This window comes from Mus caroli, chromosome 14, assembly GCF_900094665.2.
Source record: "Mus caroli chromosome 14, CAROLI_EIJ_v1.1, whole genome shotgun sequence".
Taxonomy (NCBI): domain Eukaryota; kingdom Metazoa; phylum Chordata; class Mammalia; order Rodentia; family Muridae; genus Mus; species Mus caroli.
Genome location: NC_034583.1, coordinates 1296433 through 1302775, shown reverse-complemented (window position 1 = coordinate 1302775; position 6343 = coordinate 1296433).

Here is a 6343-nt window from a genome sequence, read left to right as displayed (position 1 = left end):
CAGAGCAGAGCAGAGCAGAGCAGAGCAGAGCAGAGCAGAGCAGAGCAGAGCAGAGCAGAGAGCAGAGCAGAGAACAGAGAGCAGAGCAGAGAGCAGAGAGCAGAGAGCAGAGAGAGCAGAGAACAGAGAGCAGAGCAGAGAGAGCAGAGAACAGAGAGCAGAGCAGAGAGCAGAGAGAGCAGAGCAGAGAGCAGAGAGCAGAGAGAGCAGAGCAGAGAGCAGAGCAGAGAGCAGAGAGCAGAGAGAGCAGAGAACAGAGAGCAGAGCAGAGAGCAGAGAGAGCAGAGAGCAGAGAGAGCAGAGCAGAGAGCAGAGCAGAGAACAGAGAGCAGAGAGCAGAGAGAGCAGAGAGCAGAGAGAGCAAAGAGCAGAGCAGAGAGCAGAGAGCAGAGCAGAGCAGAGTAGAAAGCAGAGCAGAGAGCAGAGAGCAGAGCAGAGAGCAGAGCAGAGAGCAGGTATGAGTTCCCTGGGATATGGGCCATCACAGGAGCTCTTGCAGAACATACACTTGAACAGGCAGACTTGAACATTCAATCTGGCATATGTCACCCAGTACCAATGTCATTCCTGTTGTCCCCTCCTGCCCCTCCCCCCCATCCTAGACAAGAAGCCCAGACTGATGGCAAATATTCTGACCACTGCTTGTCCCTCGGTATCTTCAGCATTGCCCAGAGGGCTCCATCTGCAAGGACTCTGATGGTCCTAACTCCATGCAGGGGGAAGGAGTCTGCTGGGGCTTTCTGGTTTTATCCCAGAAGTTTCTGGCAGTCTTGCAGGAAGGGCTGGAATGAATGATTCCTTTCTTCTTTTCAAGATTCAGCAAAGGCACAGAGCCCAGCAGGATCTGGTGTGGAGGAGGCTAGCTGGCAGTAACTAGCACGATTTTTGTGAGTACTGAAGCAGGAAACAGGGTGCAAGGGATCTCCCAGCATGGCAGAACCAGCAGAGAACTCGAAAACCTATTTTATGTGTTTATCAAAAACAACTGATATTCTTGGTTCATGACTTCTATTCCAGGTTTTCTGTTGACAGTCGAGGGAGTGGGGGCCATGTCCTCCTGCAAAACCTGCCTACTGTTCTTTTCAAGAACCCCCAAGACCAAGCTCTCAGTACAAAGGAGATTTATTTGCCCACAGGGACAAAGACAGGAGGTAGAGGAAGGGGAAGAGGGGGAGAGGGAACAAAGAAGAGGGAGAAAGGAGACAAGGGAGAGGCCTAGGGGAGTGTTTGTTCTGGAGTGGGACAAAGGACTGCTTTTGGATAGAGAGGAGACAAACTGACACATAAGCAAATGGTGCTTTATAAACTGGGAAAGCCTGTTAGAATGAGGTGCTTAATTTTAACTGGGTATGTTAATTAGGTGAGCCAAAGAGGACGCATTGGGCTTCAGTACTTTGATAGTTGGACCTGGACAGTCAGCTCTAAGAGGAGGAAGTGGCTAAATTAGGGAATAGACCTTGGGGAGTAGCTTTCAGAATGTAATCTAACAGTTTTTAGCAAGGCAGAGAGAATGGAGAGAAGGGCAAGGCCTGCCAGAGTCATGCTTGCAACGCTTGAGCTGGCTGCAGTCCCTTCAGTTCTTCCAGTCAGGTAGGTGACAGCGCAAACCCTGCCTGAATGACAAGGCAGACCCCTCTCCCCCTGCCCCTCTGTGCTTTGGGACAGGCTTGCTCTGGTCACATGATCTTCTTGCCTCCTCCTTCCAGGCCCTATGGTTATGAGTATACACACTACACCTCCCCCACCCCCGGGGGGAGGGGGGCTTCTAACCCTCACCAGGAAGAAATTCTGAGTCCAGGAGTCAGCTGTCCTGAAAGTGATCTGCAGGGCCTCTTTAGTAATTGATAGCAACCCGTCTCTCACCACCCAGATACAGACTCACCCCCTGCGAGAGGCCAGGAACTCTTGGTGAATGAAGATCAGGATGCACAAACATCCACTGCCTCGTTCCTCTGAGAAAGAACGAATTCTGTAGACTCTCTCCTGTTGAGTGACTCCCATCTCACTGCTTGAGTTACTACTTTATTTTAGCTCCTGGAGGTGGGAGCTTAATTTTGCCCATTTTCAGCCATTCTTTTCTAGTTTCTAATGCATGCATTCACACCTATATGTTTTCCTGATCATTGCATTGGCTGCGCCTCACAAGCTAGAGGTCAGTTTTTGTATCTTTTCTAAGAACTATAGTGCATGCTCCTCTAGTCAATATTCACATCTCACCATGGATTTCCATTTAAACTATAAAAAACGGAAGCAAATGAAAAGGAGCAAACTGATGACGTCTGCTTTCCTTTTTCTTTTGCATTTTTAATAGGCTATCACTCTGAGACTTTAAAATAAACAACATTGTGGGGCTGGTGAGATGGCTCAGTGGGTAAGAGCACCCGACTGCTCTTCCGAAGGTCCAGAGTTCAAATCCCAGCAACCACATGGTGGCTCACAACCATCNNNAACGAGATCTGGCGCCCTCTTCTGGAGTGTCTGAAGACAGCTACAGTGTACTTACATATAATAAATAAATCTTTAAAAAAAATAAATAAATAAACAACATTGTACTGATAAAACTTTCAAACATTTGTAAAACAAGAATAAACAGTACATTCATTTTCTTGTGTGAATTTGCCAAATATTCATGACTTTTTTCTTTTCTTTTATTGGGTATTTTATTTACATTTCAAATGTTATCCACTTTCCTGGTCCCCCCCCCCTCCTATCTCTCCTCCCCCTGCTTCTATGAGGGTACTCACCCACCCACTCACCCACTCCCACCTCCTCACCCTGGCATTCCCCTACACTGGGGCATAGAGCCTTCACAGGACCAAGGGCCTCTCTTCCCATTGATGCTAGACAAGGCCATTCTCTGCTACATATGCGTCTGGAGCCATGGGTGGCTCCATGTGTACTCTTTGGTTGATGGTTTAGTCCCTGGGAGCTCTGGTCTGGTTGGGGTGATATTGTTGTTCTTCCTATGGGGTTGCAAACCCCTTCAGCTCCTTCAGACCTTTCTCAAACTCCTTCACTGGAGACCCCATGCTCAGTCTAGTTGTTGGCTGTGAGCATCTGTTTCTGTATTTGTCAGGCTCTGGCAGAGCCTCTCAGGAGACAACTATATCAGGCTCCTGTCAGCAACCACTTCTTGGCATCTGCAATAATGTCTGGGTTTGGTGACTGTATATTTGGTGGATCCCCAGGTAGGACAGTCTCTGGATGGCCTTTCCTTCAGTCTCTGCTGTAACAGAAACTTGGTTGTATACACCTTTAACCCAAACCTTTAGGAGGCAGAGGCAAGTGGGTCTCTGTGAGTTCAAAGACAGCTTGGCCTCCATCAAATTCCAGGCCTTCCAGGGTTATCTAATAAGCCCTCGACTGTAAACAAACAAACATTACTATTATATGGTATTAATGAAATGGTTAATTTCGACATTTGCATATCTTGTTGTCATACCAAACCATTTGGTTTTGATGTTTGTTTATTTTGTTTTTAGTAGAGCTTAATATCTTGGCTCTTACTGTGGTACAAACCCAAAATAACAACTTTTAGACATTGGAGTTCATTGTAATAAGGCTATACTTCAATGTCCCTCACATCACCAAAGGATTTTACCTCCGTAGTAGCTAAGCTAAGAGTTGACAGTTCTGCTGTTCCAAAGAATGAATTGTAGGCACGATTAATTGTATTTCCGGCTATGGTCAAAGCTTTTTTTTTTTTTTTTTTTCGTTTTTTTGAGACAGGGTTTCTCTGTGTAGCCCTGGCTGTCCTGGAACTCACTTTGTTGACCAGGCTTGGCCTCGAACTCAGAAATCGGCCTGCCTCTGCCTCCCAAGTGCTGGGATTAAAGGCGTGTACCACCACCGACCTGATCAAAGCTATTTGACTTGAGTGATTGTCATCATTTTCAGCCCACTGGTGTTGGGCCTGATTTGGCCAGATACTGAGGCCTAGTGAGGAAGCCTGAGCCTTTGCTGGAGTTTAGAGACCTGTCTTGTTCACTTCCGTACTGGAGTGACTCAGCACAACCTGCTTAAGCCTGCCTCTGCCTAGCTTCTGCTGATGTGTCAATTTCTTATAGGCCCCGTGAGATCACCCACACTTCTCGTCATCTCACCCTATACCCTCCATCACTCTTCCCCACCCCCTAGGTCATCTCACCTCACCAAAAATCCCCACCTCCTTCCTCAACCCTATATAAACAAAAGACTGATACAATAAAGTGAGTTTTGAGTTCCTGCTTTGACAGACTCCCTGCCTGGGAGTGTTTGGGGCCCTGACAGTCACCATCCCACAGCTGACCAGGTTCTCTTCTCTCAGCCTAGACCTGCCGGGGAACAGGTTACATTCATTTTAGAAATGGTGTGTGTATTAAGATGATCTATCCATGAAGTCATTAATCAAATGTTTCAATGAACAATGGTTCTGCTTGAAGGGTGGCACAGACTTTAGGTGAGGGCAAGATTCTGGTTCACTGGCTGTGATGAATTTGAAAAGCATTCATCTCAGAAAAAGAGTAACTTATAAGGTCCTCTTCTTCAAAATTGATACAATATAAATATCAAGCAAGACATTCAGTCTCATTCTTTGTTGTTCTCTTACAAGCCACCTCCCAAGTTAATTGTCTACATTTCTTTTGGTTGTATAAATAATTTTGAAATATGTAAGCTGTTCTGAAAACCAAAGTATAGAGGAAAAACATCAAATAAACAGTCCTACTAATAGGGAGGCTGAGATAGGAAAGGCATGATCTCAGGAGCATTCTATGATATATAGCAAGACACTGTCATGTACAAACAAACAGAAAGTATATGGTTAGTACAACATTGGACCTATTTCTCCAATTACCAAGTTAGAGAGACCACTGGATGACAGCCAACAGATTTCTAATTCCTCATATTTTTGAATTTCAACTAATTAGCATATGTTGGTAATATTAGTTTTCATATTAAGAGATATTAAGGAAAAGTGATTGTTACTTCCTGCATTTTTGTTGTTAGAGGTGGAATTATGTTTGTATGGCTATCTTCTTCTTCTTCTTTTTTTTTTTTTTTCTTGACACAGGGTTTCTCTATGTAGCCCTGGCTGTCCTGGAACTCACTTTGTAGACCATGCTGGCCTTGAACTCAGAAATCCGCCTGCCTCTGCCCCAAGTGCTGGGACTAACGGTGTGCGCCACCACTGCCTGGCATGTGGCTATCTTCTTTTGAGTTTGTTGAAAGATTACTTTCTTGCTTTTTCTAGGGTGTAGTTTCTCTCTATGTGTTGGTGTTTTCTATTATCCTTTGTAGGGCTGGATTTATGGAAAGATACTGTGTAAATTTGGTTTTGTCATGGAATATCTTGGTTTCTCCGTCTATGGAAATTGAGAGTTTTGCTGAGTAAAGTAGCCTGGGCTGGCATTTGTGTTCTCTTAGGGTCTGTATGACATCTGCGCAGTATCTTCTGGCTTTCATAGTATCTGGTGAGAAGACTGGTGTAATTCTGATAGGTCTGCCTTTATATGTCACTTGACCTTTTTCCCTTACTGCTTTTAATATTCTATCCTTAGTAAGTGCATTTGTTGTTCTGATTATTATGTGTCTGGAGGAATTTCTTTTCTGGTTCAGTCTATTTGAGGTTCTGTAGGCATCTCTTTCTTTACACGAGGAAAGTTTTCTTCTATAATTTTGTTGAAGATATTTACTGGCTCTTTTTAAGTTGGAAATCTTCACTCTCTTCTATACCTATTCTCCTTAGGTTTGGTCTTCTCATTGTGTCCTGGATTTCCTGGATGTTTTGGGTTAGGAGCTTTTTGCTTTTTGCATTTTCTTTGACTGCTGTGTCAATGTTTTCTGTGGTATCTTCTGCACCTGAGATTCTCTCTTCTATCTCTTGTATTCTCTTGGTGATGCTTGCATCTATGACTCCTGATCTCTTTCCTGGGTTTTCTAACTCCAGGGTTGTCTTTTTTTGTGAGTTCTTTATTGTTTCTAGTTCCATTGTTAGATCTTGGATGGCTTTGTTCATTTCCTTTGCCTGTTTGATTGTGTTTTCCTGTAATTCTTTAAGGAATTTTTGTGTTTCCTCTTTAAGGGCTTCTAGCTGTTTGGTTGTGTTCTCCTGCGTTTCTTATCTTTTTTTTTTTTTGTTGTTGTTGTTTTTGTTTTTCAAGACAGGGTTTCTCTGTGTAGCCCTGGCTGTCCTGGCACTCACTTTGTAGACCAGGCTGGCCTCGAACTCAGAAATCCGCCTGCCTCTGCCTCCCGAGTGCTGGGATTAAAGGCGTGTGCCACCATGCCCGGCTCTCCTGCGTTTCTTTAAGGGAGTTATTTATGTCCTTCTTAAAGTCCTCTATCGCCATCATGAGAAGTGATT